General features: G+C 44.6%; 1 long non-coding RNA gene across 3 annotated transcripts in view; it reads left to right on the top strand.

Annotated features, from left to right (window-relative positions):
• The window catches only part of LOC146074824 (uncharacterized), a 239,579-nt gene extending 226,708 nt beyond the window's left edge, over positions 1–12,871 (top strand). For 2 of the 3 annotated variants that reach the window (XR_014473461.1, XR_014473460.1), the window contains 2 exons: positions 11,335–11,431; positions 12,150–12,871. This is a non-coding gene — a long non-coding RNA (uncharacterized LOC146074824). The remainder of the gene's footprint in view (positions 1–11,334; positions 11,432–12,149) is intronic. The other variant, XR_014473463.1, reaches the window with a different exon arrangement.
• The last annotated feature ends 1,137 nt before the right edge of the window (positions 12,872–14,008 follow it).

Raw genomic sequence — 14,008 nt, 5'->3', positions numbered from 1 at the left:
GCAGAACAGGTGGATGGGTTACATACAGTAGGTCAGGCATGGCATAAGACTACACCAGCCAAATATGAAAATCTATCTTTATAGGGTTGTCCAGAAATATGTTTTTAAACAATTAGTTTGTAAAAATTAGTTTGTAAAACAATTAGTTTGTAAAACAATTAGTTTGTAAAACAATTAGTTTGTAAAACACTGGGGCAGATGTATTAAGCCTTAACATGAGATAAATGCAAGGGTGATAAAGAGAGAAAAACATCCAGCCAATCAGCTCCTTACTGACTTTTTTTGAACACAGCTTGTAACATGGCAGTTAGCAGGTGATTGGCTGGATGTTTATATCTCCTTATCACCCATACACTATGCAATTTCGGCCTGATTTCACTAGATTCCAGAGGATCAGGCCGAAACATCAGGCCAAATTGCATGTGTAATGTGGCATACACACGTGGCAATTGTATCCCTATTTCTCTGAGGTCTGATTATACTGCTACAGACAGGTGAGTGAACTCTGAGGTCAGTTTAAGCACAATTTATACTTTATTAGATTGATAAATGGCAGCTATCTGTCTTAATTGACACTAGTTTACTTAAACTATCTACCTCAGCACTTATTCCTAATCAGTGTGAGGTATCAGGGTTCCTGTTCCCTCGCCCCAAATCAGGGACACACCATAGCGGGGTTGTCACTCTAAGGCAGTGGTTCCCAACTTTGGTCTCCCGTACCCCTTGATTAGGCTTTTCATTTATTAGTACCCCCTCGTGAAATTTTCAGGGGGCGTGGCCTAAAAATGGGTGTGGCTTAACAGGGGCAAGTCATACTGGCAATGACGATGACTTGACCACAATATAAGCTCAGCCCATTCTGCGGACAGCATATAAAATAACAGAACCTTGTCAAATCTCTATTACTGAAGCAACAGACATTCCAACGGATCACGTTAGCCTTCCAATAGTGCCAGATACACATATGCTCCAATGGTGCCAGGTATGCCCGCACAGTGCCAGAAACGGGAATGCCACCACGGTGCCAGGTATGACCCCATGGTACTGGGTATGTGCCCACAGTGCCAACAATGCCCCTACAGTGCCAGCAACAAGTATACCCCCATGGTGCCAGCAACAAGTATGCCCCACAGTGCCAGCATTGCCCCACAGTGCCAGTAACAAGTATGCCCCACAGTGCCAGCAATGCCCCACAGTGCCAGCAACAAGTATGCCCCACAGTGCCAGCAATGCCCCACAGTGCCAGCAATGCCCCACAGTGCCAGCAACAAGTATGCCCCACAGTGCTAGCAATGCCCCACAGTGCCAGCAATGCCCCACAGTGCCAGCAACAAGTATGCCCCACAGTGCCAGCAATGCCCCACAGTGCCAGCAATGCCCCACAGTGCCAGTAACAAGTATGCCCCACAGTGCCAACAATGCCACACAGTGCCAGCAATGCCCCACAGTGCCAGTAACAAGTATGCCCCACAGTGCCAACAATGCCCCACAGTGCCAGCATTGCCCCACAGTGCCAGTAACAAGTATGCCCCACAGTGCCAGCAATGCCCCACAGTGCCAGCAACAAGTATGCCCCACAGTGCCAGCAATGCCCCACAGTGCCAGCAACAAGTATGCCCCACAGTGCCAGCAATGCCCCACAGTGCCAGCAACAAGTATGCCCCACAGTGCCAGCAATGCCCCACAGTGCCAGTAACAAGTATGCCCCACAGTGCCAACAATGCCCCACAGTGCCATCAATGCCCCACAGTGCCAGCAACAAGTATGCCCCACAGTGCCAGCAATGCCCCCATAGTATTTCCCAGCAGCAGCACACTCACCATTGACGCTGCTGCTGGGTAGAGGACAGTCCAGTGTCCCCCTGCCATGTAGCTGCCACCGCTGCTTCTCTCAGGGAAGGAGAGTACAACACACTGCGTATCTCTCCTTCCCTTCAGTGTGACTGGGCGGCCCGTCAATCAAAGTTCGCGGGCCGGCTCCTGATTGGCTGCCGGCCCGCAAGCTCTGATTGATTGGCGGACGGGCGGCCAGTCACAGGGAAGCACACTGAGGGGTAGGAGAGATGCGCAATGCACTCTCCTCCCCTCCAGCGACCTGTCTGGCTGCCGCGGCCGCCATTACAGGCCGGGCCGCAGCGTACCCCCCAGCGTGTGGACGCGTACCCCCAGGGGTACGCGTACCACAGGTTGGGAACCGCTGCTCTAAGGGGTAGCTGAGGAGTATCCCATGGCAGCAATTTCCTTTCTTAGGTAAACAACTTTGTGTTTATTACAGAAACTACAAAAATGTATCACTCTCAGGAAGCACTTAAGGAGAACATTAAGCTGAAAAATATTTTTACTTCATGGACAAATCATTGAAAATACGATATTAATCATTTTTAATTTGACATTACCTGAAAAATACATACTGTACAGTTTCCAACAGTAATAACTGAAAAATGTCTGCAGAGAACTCTTCAGTTTACATAGTGTAGCCCAACTAGTTCCTTCAGCCAGGGGCGAATTTAGGTGTCAGGCTGCCCCTAGGCACAAAATTTTTGGCCGCCCCTTAGATGCCCCCCGCCAGCTAGAGCCCCTTATACACACTGCACCATTACACATTGGCCCTTATTCTGATCTCGGCGGTACGGCCCGCGTGCGGCCGTACCGCCGATGTTTTCACTCTGCACATGCGCAGAGGTCACTCTGCGCATGTGCAGGGGAAATCGCCGCACAAAAAATGTATACGCCGCAAAGGGGGCGTATAGGGGCGTGAGGGGCTTAATAGCCTCATTACCCTATGCATACGCCCAGCGTTTCATGGGCGTTCCCATGCAAACGCGGGGCGTATGCATGGTAATGAGGCTATGACGCCAGTGATGGGGGCGGAAAGCTGACATCGCCGGATGTCAGCTCTCCGCCCCCATACAAGCTTTCACACGGACGATTGTCCGTGTGGTCTAAGCTTGCGGGAGCTGGTGGAGCGTGCGGCCCTGCCTTCGATGGTCGCCGACCATCGAATGCAGGGGGCAGCTCCCACCATGGTGGAGGCGTACGCCCCACCATTTTCATGCGGATCGCCAGCCGTCCGCGTACGGACGGCCGTGGCGATCCGTATTGTAGGCGGGGATTGGTTTGTGCGGCCGGAGCAACGTATGCGGCTCCGGCCGCACAGATCAGAATAAGGGCCATTGTGCTATACACCGTAATGCCTATTACACATTGTGCCACATACCATAATGCCCATTACATATTATACTACATAAGTGCCAAATACCCCTGAAAGGCTCTGGGGGTCCCGGGGTACTGAAAGCAAGGGGCCCTGTCGGGGGGTGGGGGGTGGGTGGGTGTTAGGTTTAGGCTGGGGGGTAGGTTTAAGCACTTAGAAGGGCGGTTTAGATTTAGAATGTGGGGCAGGGGAGTTAGGTTAAGTGTTGGGGTGTTGGTGCGGACGGTTAGGCTGTAGATGAGGGAGAGTTGGTGTATATATATATACACATAGAGTCTGGAGGTTGTCCGGCACTCACAGTATGCAATCAATGGCGTCGAGGTGCCTTCCTGAGATATGTACACAAATGCAGGTATCCTGGGTCCTTGGCAGGGTCCCCTGGAAGGAGGCGGCACTCTCACGGCTTTTTTAAGAGGTTTTAATGATAGTACATAAAGTGCACAAATAAAACAAAGCGTCTACGTTTCAAGACCCATTGGTCTTTTCTTCAGGACGTGCGTTTTTGAAAGTGCTGTGTGCAAGTGGAGAGTAAAGAAAGAATCAGAGCATTTTGCTCTCTTACCTTATATTCATACATATATACTGTATATATATATTGTATATATATATATATAACCCAAAGCCTGCCTAAAATTATAGATGTACAGTAAGAGTTGACTGCCTTACTCATCTTCAAGTTGCAGTCAGCCCAGCAGCAGTAGAACTAGAGTCTGCCTCTCCAATCTCTTCACCACAGTAACAGACGCTGCCCAGATCCCGCCTCCTTGAACAGGTTTCCTTTCCGCCCAGCCACTCTCAGTGACAGAGAGAGACGCAGGCTGCATATACACTAACAGCTGAGCCGTCGCTCGGCTGCCCTGTACTGCTACAGGGCACCGGCGGCTCAGCTGTCAATCAGCGCAGCAGGGAGGGAGCAGAGCGCAGTGCTGCAGATCGGAGGAGAGATCCGATCTGTGCTGCGGCGTGGGGAGGGGGTGGGGGTGCGGACCTGCTCTGAGGAAAGCCGGGCAGCCCACAGCCCGGCTGTCATTGCTGTCAATTTGAACTGCCTGGCTGGTGGCGGCTGATGTTCGCAGCCTGCCGCCCATGACAGGTGCCGCCCCTAGGCCCGTGCCCCGCGAGGGGATGCATAAAACTAAAAAAAAAAAGCTTAGTGGGCGCCCAACTAACATATAAGTACCAAAGGAGAGGGTCAGGTAGGTAACCATGAGTTACAGTAATTTATACAGATGCTTGTAATCGAAAAATAAAAGAAAAGTTTGTGGTCAGAACACTTTGATCCAAGTATGTTGTATGTATGTGGTATGGGTATGTAGTAAATAACAAAAAAAAATAGAATTTACAAAAACTTGTGATGTTAATCTCTGTGTCAGGGACTCTTAATAAAGAGGGAATCCTCAAAAAGTGGTGTCATCTTTTAATAAATCATACAACATATAGTTAAAACCATTATATTGAAACACTGCTACTATAATTGAAAAAAAAAAAAACCACAAAGAAAAATGAAAGGTGTAGAGTATATAATACCCTATTACACCAAGTAAAAAACCTGGGTGACTCGGGTCAGCGTCAGTGTGTAAAAGGGGTAGCTGGAAAAAAAACATGGGTCCATTTTCCCGCGAATCCTACCCTGGTCCTGACCAGGGTGGAACGCGGGGAGGACCCGGGTGAGGGGCAGTTTAATGGGTATGCCGGGTCATCTGACCTGGCTCCCGTTTACAGCAATGGGGGAGCCCAACCTCCGGACCGCAGTGCCCTGTGGTCAGTAGAGTGGTTTGGCGGGGGTGAACACAGCCTCCGCTGCTGTCTGCTGTACTGTGCAGACAGCAGCAGAGGCAGGGAGGGGCTAGTGATGCACGGAGGCTGTGGGCAGCCCAGCAGCTTACCTTGGTGCTGGACTTGCCCCCAGCATGGCGAACGGCGGTCCCAGTGCAGCCGTTTACAATGCCGGTTGGCACTGCAGTGTAAGCGGGAGAAATCCCGGATCTGACCTGGATTGAAACCATGTTCAAAATACCTGGTGGGATCTGGGATTTTGGTGTAAAAGGGATATAACTCACTTCATTAAATTAGTTATAATTGATTTTAGGCAAAAATATACCCAGTCCTTAATGTTTGGATCAATGTGGGAAATGTACTAAGGGGTCGATTCAGACACGTTTATTACAGGATGAATTTGGTCTCCAATGTTCGGGGTTTGTGCTTGATGTTTCATACTCGCCATGCCGTTCCGTCCGGGAAGGAAGGGTGCAGGGGTACGCCCAGTGCTTTACCGGCGTGCCCACAAATATGGTGATGTTACTATGGGCAACCAATGAGAATCTCCTTTTTATTATTTAGCACCTTTTAGAAGATAATAGATGGTGGGCCAGGTGAACTAAGCTTCAGAAGTGATAAAATCAAGAGTGATAAACAACCAACCAATCAGCTCCTGCCTGACATTTTTCAAACACAGTCTGTGGATGGGCCCCCTTCAGCTCTGGGCCCCATAGCAGCAGCTCCCCTTACACCATTGGTAGTTACGTCCTTGGTGACATGACAGGTAGGATCTGATTAGCTGGCTGTTTATCACTCTCCTTTTTATCACTTTTGAAGTTTAATACATCTGGCACAGTATCTGATTGGTTGCCCATAGCAACATCCTATGTGAAATCGTACTCCCATTCTAGTAAATTTCCCTCAATGTGTTTAACAGATTACTAGTTTAGTTGATTGTAATATTTAATGCTTGTACATAAAATGGAGTAATGACATTTATTTTCAAAGTACCTAATTTTGATACCTGAAAAATAATATCTGTGTAAGGTTAATGTAGCCTCACAAAGTACCCAACCTTTAAACCTGAATAATAATAATATATGTGTGAGGTTTACATAGACACTTTCAGACACAAAGAACAGAAGGTGCATTCCTTGCTTATTAAGTCAGGTCTGCCCCACATGTTAGACTGAAGTTGTTAAATACCAGGTGTAGTGCGCTATGTGGTGGAAATGATTCTTTCAGACAAGTGTGAGAAATATTTAAAGAGAATTTACTCTCTCTGGGTGCGTACACATGGGGCGATATATCGCCCAGCGATATATTGCCGGGCGATATATCAGTGAGCGATATATCGCTCAATTCCCCCTCTTTATTGGTGACCAGAGATGGTCGCTGATGAAAAGAAACCTCTGCCGGCGGTGCCACAGAGGTAATCAGCTGGTCGCAGGCTCCTGCGACCAGCGATTAGAACGGGGCTGAAAACGGGAGCGCGCACCCGGCGATTTATCACCGGGGCACACTTCCAATCACTGGCAATATGTTCGCCAGCGACCATATTCCCAGCGATATCAGCCCCTATCACTGCCGTATGTACATGGCTTAATACCCCACACACGCATGGGGCCACTGTGCATTTCTTATGAGTGATCTAGTTATAAAAATGATATATAAAAGACTGAGTTTGTCACTACTTACAGTATATTCAGTGAAGCTACACAGTCACCTACATATAACAATTTGTTGTATCATTGTTTTATATTTATTTTTATATAATATTATACTATATTAAATTGTAATACAGAAGTGTATTGCCAAGAGCAGCCACTTAGGAGTGGGGGAGGTCAGTCCCATGAAAAAAGAGCAAGAAATAAATGTAAAAAATGACGCTTGGGAAATGATCAATATAAATCTTTTATTAACATACCAAGTTTTAATAATAATAAAAATGTTAAAAACAAACGTGCAATGTAGATATTCTAAAATGAAACAAATACAGTAGCTTAAACAATTCATGAAGTGACACAATTGTGGTATGGCTGTAAACCAATGAAATCAGAGTGAGTGGGGAAATGAGCAAAGATTTCCATAATATAGATCACTATAGTAACAAGCCCCTGACCAATCAGCGTGGGGGAGGTTTATGACCACGTGATGATTATTTATTTCCTGTATTAAATTGTGTAATTTATATTTAAAATGTTGTCACACAGATTTTTTTAGCGCAGTCACCACCATCTTTGTTTGTCAGTGATTGACAGTCTGATTTTTGCTGATGGGGAGGTGCGGCGACAGAGTGACGCCACTGTTTAAAGAAGAGAAGAGGCCAAGGATGGCTGTGGTTGCACAGAGGTTTCTAGGCCCCTGTTATAGGCAGCTTACACTTTCCCATAGATGCAGCAAGCTGCCCTTAGTGTGTGAGAGATCCGATGCCTATGTTCTGGGTGTCTTAGGTCTCTGCTTGTAATAGAAACGTCATGCTGCATCACCATACAGCCCTATCACTGCTGCTATGAATGAATACAATTTTTTTTATATTATCACTGTTTAATGTTTACAAAGAGGGAAAGGAATATATTAGCCAAAAGTTGGTTAGAACAGGTTACGAACGATCACAAGTCAACAAGAGTGCTCCCTATTTTTATAACTAAATGTATACAGAAATGTTAGAGTGCAGATAGATTCATTTTCTATCCCCAGGCCCCAAGTAGTGGCATAACCATGCAGGCCTGCGCCTAGGTCACATTATGCATCATTTTATTAACACCTTTTTTTTCTTTATAAATGTCCATCTTAAACTTCCTTAACCAACAGTGAGGTTAAGAGAGAAAAGGGGGGGAGGGTGATACCCGCACCAGTCTTTTAAATAATGGGATTTTCGTATCTCCTCAAATACTGATATTTTGTAGTAATGGTATCCTTATTATATTAACAGTTGGAGGTGCTACCTACTACTTGAATATCTACACATAACACACACAGGGAAAGAAAGTATAATGTAGGTGCACTGGAAGTCCTTTTAACGTTACATAAAATGTAACTTTTAATATTTTTGCATTAAAATTCGGTGAAATATTAAAACATTAGAAAGAAATAAAGAGCAGAAATAAGATTAAAATGTAATGGCCGCTGCTCGGCTCTGTCTTTTATTTGCAGGTTTATAATATCCCTGTATGTTCCTAATATTGGGTGACAGTGTTTACAATTTTCCAATGACTGTCACTTGGGCTCGATATGCCCCCCAAAAAAGATTTTTTTGTGTGTTATTGGGGTTCGTTGTAATACAGATGTGTTCTCATTTATAAGTGATATTTCACTGGTATGATGTGGTAGTAGGTAAATTTTCAGGGCAGTTTTGTGGGAAGACGTCCGTCTTTAATATGTAGGTGGGTACAGCACTGTCGGGGTGATTGGACAGTGTGTACATGTACCACCAATCCTCCAATATGTGGTTCTAATAATTGAGTCTATACACCGTCTTGTACGTTTTAGTGTGTATTTAAGAGCACGGAGTTCCAGCTACGCCCAACATTACATAGTTTGGACTAAGGATACAGTATTCCAATTATACCATGAGTAACCTTGTTTGGGCTAAGGGAATATTAAGTTTATCCGCCGCTTTTTAGTTTAAAACAAAGCGGCGGATAATGCTTTGGCCGCGGGACCTTATATAATAAGTGTCCCCTGGCTGTGGCATTACCCTGCTGGCTGGTTGGGTCTGGTACTGGTTCTTAAAATACGGGGGACCCCTAGTCATTTTGTCCCCCGTATTTTGGGAACCAGTGCTGGACCTTGAGCCTGGTGCTGGTCTCATTAAATCAAGGGAACCCCAATTTGTTTGTCCCTCTGATTTTATGATACCAGCACCGGCTTTTTGAGCCCGGGGCTGGTTATGCTTAGGAGGGGGGACCGCACGCCGTTTTTTTTTTCTTTTTTCAACACACCGCACATTACTGAAAATGTGCCGATTTTCATGACTGAAAATCGCACATTTTCAGGACTTAAAAAATTGCACAAAATCGCACTTTATTGCGCTATTTTGCTGCGAAATCGCATCTCATTTAATATGCGAAAATCGGCCCAATAACGGGATTTTAAAAAGTGCGATTTTTATACATGCTTAAAAATCGCATGTCATTAAATTTCACCCCTTATGAGTTATATGATACTACCTGAACTGTTGCAAAGATGAAGTTATTTTGTGGCGTATAAATGATTGTGCCCCGCTACATACAGCAAGCATCTCCTTTGTCTCAATTTAGTCATCGCACTGTGCAAAAATGGTATTTTATGTTGAACACACTTACTGCACCAACTCTCCCATTTGCTTGTACAAACAAATACAAATCTTTGCACTGTACAACTATGCACCTGGGTATGAATGATTTTACTCAAATCTAAGTACTACTAGAGGGCAAAGGCGTAACTCCCAAAGGCAATGGAGTCTCCTGTCTCCAAGCAGAGAAGAGGTACCTGCATGTACAACAGCACCTGTGTGGATCACAGCAGGCTCCAAGTGTGATCGCTGCCTCCAGGAGATTGGGGTGAATTTACACCTCTACTTCAAGGCTATAGTGCTTTTGGACTGTGAACAGGATGACTTGCTCTTCATAAATTACATGTAAGGGATGCAGTAATGGCTGGGAATCAATTAGCTTCCTGATGGGCCGTCTGGACCAATGATTTTTTACAAATGATATGTGCATCCACACATACTGCCGCCATACATGACTGGCCATGGAACCAGTAGTGATTACATTGTTGGCAGTTCTTGCAGAAGTCATATCAGTTGGTCGGTCAGTAGGCCGCCCACACAAGCAGATGTAACAATATATCTGCAAGATATATCGCCATCTGCCTTTCAGACACACCAGATGTGATATGTCTGTGTACAATGTAATTCAGACATATCAAGTGTACACACACAAGCCAATGTCTAGGACGATATATATTATAATGTGTACCCAGCTTTAGTTGCCAGGGGAGAAGGTGACACAGCAAAACCAAAGCCAAAACCAAAGCTTTAGAGCAAAACAAGATTTAGAGCTTGTATTCAAGGCATTCTGCTGTTCAGTTTTATACATAATCAGGAGATCTGGCAGCCTATCACAGGGCACAGAAGATTTAGCTTATTAGCTGCCAAGTTATTGTTCTGGAAGAACTTCCAGAGTTACTATTTATACAGAATATAACAGTTGTGTTATGAAGCCGCTGTGACAAACAGCTTCTCTGCAGTGTATAATGTTAGTTAGAAGTATAGAAGGTAATATTTCTATCCAACAGTGTTAGAACAATCATAACTTACTCCATGTGACAACATACTGGCAAAAGTAACTTGGCCATAAACTGTTAAAGCAACTGTGACGTACATGATGATGTACCCCGTACATGGGTCTACTATCTGTAGAAAACAAGAATTAAAACATTTTGAACTAGTTATTTGCTTTGATATATACTTCATCGGTAAACCTTAGTATCATATTTGGTCATAATTAATACAGTAATATTGGGGCAGATGTATTAAGCTTTAACAATAGATAAATCCAAGGGTGATAAGGAGAGATAAACATCCAGCCAATCACCTGATAACTGCTATGTTACAGCCTGTTTGAAAAGTCAGTAAGGAGCTGATTGGCAGTATGTGTATCTCTCCTTATCACCCTTGCATTTATCTCTTGTTAAGGCTTAATACATCTGCCCCAATATGCCAGTAAATATAACATGTTGCTGCATAAGTAATAAAATTCCTTACAAAAGGATACAACTAGCTTTTTTTATATCCAAAAGAATCAGCAAATCATAAAGTGGTTATCTGTCTACATTATGAAATGGATTCTACTTGAGCAAGTCATAAAGAGCAGGGATGTGTTTGGTGGCAGAGCTTGCAAGTGGTGGGCCAAGTGCAAAATATACTTTGGGCCCCGCCTCCCCTTTGCTCCTCCACCACCATCTTGGTACTCTGAGACTTTGGCCATGCATAGTTTATGGGGGAGTGGTTGCTGGAGGACTATTACTCATTGCATACCATTGTGTCCATGGCAAAGTATTCATCATGTTGCATGACTGTAGCATTGCAGAAGGGTGTAGTTAAAGGGGTCACAAGGGTGTAGTTACAAAGTTTAGTACTAAAATATATGTACCCATTTTCCCTGTCTAGGAACCCCTACCATCTACTGCAATGAAACAAAGAGAGACACTATTACCCTTAAAAGTATCAGCTCTTACTAAATAAATGTATTCTTTATAGAAATTTACATTTACAAGTGTTTAACAGGCTAGTATCTGAGACGTCTAGTATTTAACCATGTTCTACGTGCACTTTCTGTGCTCACTGTGAGTCACCTGTGTGTCTCCTTTTCATGCCAGGACTGAGGCTATCACTACTTTGTGTCGTCTTCCTCCCTGGCAATAAGTGGAAGAGGATAGGATCCAACCCACACCCCATCCCAGTGAGAATCACAATGTGAGACAAATATTGTGCCTATTTGTAAAAAAAACAGATTAAGCGATACTACATTTATTAATATGTTGGGTTTTATTCTCCTGTGAGTGGGGTATCCCTATTAGCAGCGACAATTTACCACTGCTAATACCTTCGATGGTTCCTATACAGATGGCCCCAATATGGATCACTCCTCCTCCCCGATACCAGCACTTTTTGGGTATTATGCTTCAGGTGTCTCATCCACTCTAAGCATAATCCGCAAAAAGCTGATACTCAAAGCAGCGATAACACGTGGATTGGGAGCTATCCTGGATCCGATGTATTATTGCACTATTGTGTGTCTTTTATTTACTGAAAAAATGATCTCTAATTGGATACCATGATAATGACCATTGTCATAAATCCCTGTATTAGGCCATTTTTATTGTCTGAAATGGATGGCATCTAATTGGATACCCTCTTAATGTTTTCACCAGATAAATAAATTTACATTAGGTATAACAATTATTTTCGAAAACTAACCAATTGCTTTTTCTGTTATATGTATGGACTAATCTATCAATGGACCAATCTGTCTTTATATTATTAGCATATTTTTGTGTGACAATCTTTGAAGTATAGTATATTTTAAATAAGCTTTCTCTATTCTATGTTTTTGATTATTTTTGATTCTACTTAGTAAATGTGTGCATGTTCTCATACAGTGTAGCAATAGTCTACTATTCTTACATTGCAGGATTCGGGAGAACAATGAAATTCCACACTCAGGAATGTACAGCTTGGAAAAGAAACTGTGTTAAGCATTTTTGCTACTGTTTTCCAGTAAGGGTCTGACCATCTGAGTGAAGTGCGCCTTTGATGTTGGTTTATGGACCTATAAATCATATTTTACTTTCACATACACTACTGGTGTTAGTCCTTATTGTTGCAATATTACACCATTTTGGTTTATTATTTTTCTTCCATTTTATGTTATATTGGGGACATTATTCCATCAAGACCAAGTGGTTTCTCAAGAAGCATCGCATTGTAAAATGAGTAAAGTAATTGACCTTTTGCTAGTAAAGCATTGCCCTAAATATCAGACATAAACATGATTTGATACACCAGGTTTTACAACCCAACACTTCAAAATGAAACCCATGAGCACCTAAGATCCAACTTCTACACTTTATGGTAAAAACGGATTCTCATTGGTGCCACTCCCCTTTAGAATGCTCTCACAAGCAGCGCCCTCTCCCCTCATGAGCTTTTTCCAACTCTTCCAATCTTCTATTCCATAGCCCCTTATTGTAATTCCTCAGTTTTCTCCAACAGGACACCTATTTTGGTGTCGTTTGCTGCTGCATCTATATTTATATACCCTGTACTCATGTCTTGAACTTTAACTAACTGTGTTTTTGTTTTATGTATTTGCTTATGCACTCTGCAATCGGGCACTGCAGAACCCTTGTGGCGCTAAATAAATATAGGATAATACTATAATACAAGAGTATAATAATATTCCTTACCTCAGATTTAGCCAGTGTCAATTGCTAGCAACATTGTGGCTGTACAACCAGATAAATTCCTTCCATACAGATATTGCATTAATATACAAACTGATATCGTTGGGAAGATGACACAACACATTGACAGCAAAAACTCTGGCACTGTGCCAGATTATTTGCTCCCTTGGCATATGTGTTATCCTTTTGAATACCACTGTGTATATGGTTCCAAGAAAAAGGAGGGTACTCTTTACCTAGAACGGCGCCCGCGATCAGAATCGCGGGCGTCGGGGGTAAAAAATCGCGGTCATCGCGGGCATCGCGGGTAAATCGCGGGTACATCAAAATCGTGTACCCGCGATGACCGCGATTTTCCCATAGGGAACAATGTTAAAAAGCCTAATTGACCGCGATTTTAATGTAAAATGCCTCAATGCCCGCGATTTTCCCATAGGAATCAATGTTAAATGGGCTACAGAGCCCAAATAGACCCAATTAACCCTTAAATGTCACCCCATTTTTTTTACGCCACCCCACGATCCACGCCAACCCGAAGCGTGGCGAGCGCAGCGAGCCCGCGAGGGGCGGCGGTACGCGTCCTCCGACCTTTTCATGCCCTACTATCCACGTCGGCGTGGAGTTGAGAATAGAATAGTGTGGCGAGCGCAGCGAGCCACCGAGCCCGAAGCGTGGCGAGCGCAGCGAGCCCCGCGAGGGGACGCGGATACCTTCACAGGTAAACGCGTCCCTTCGCGGGCTTCACAGGTGTCGGCGTCGCCACGGACACCTGTGAAGTCCGCGAGGGGACGCGTATAACTGTGAAGGTATCCGCGTCCCCTCGCGGGGCTCGCTGCGCTCGCCACGCTTCGGGCTCGGTGGCTCGCTGCGCTCGCCACACTATTCTATTCTCAACTCCACGCCGACGTGGATAGTAGGGCATGAAAAGGTCGGAGGACGCGTACCGCCGCCCCTCGCGGGCTCGCTGCGCTCGCCACGCTTCGGGTTGGCGTGGATCGTGGGGTGGCGTCAAAAAATTGGGGTGACATTTAAGGGTTAATTGAGCCTATTTGGGCTCTGTAGCCCATTTAACATTGATTCCTATGGG

The sequence above is a fragment of the Crinia signifera genome, chromosome 4, assembly GCF_055691185.1.
Source record: "Crinia signifera chromosome 4, ASM5569118v1, whole genome shotgun sequence".
NCBI lineage: Eukaryota > Metazoa > Chordata > Amphibia > Anura > Myobatrachidae > Crinia > Crinia signifera.
This window is presented reverse-complemented; position numbering and strand designations above follow the sequence as displayed.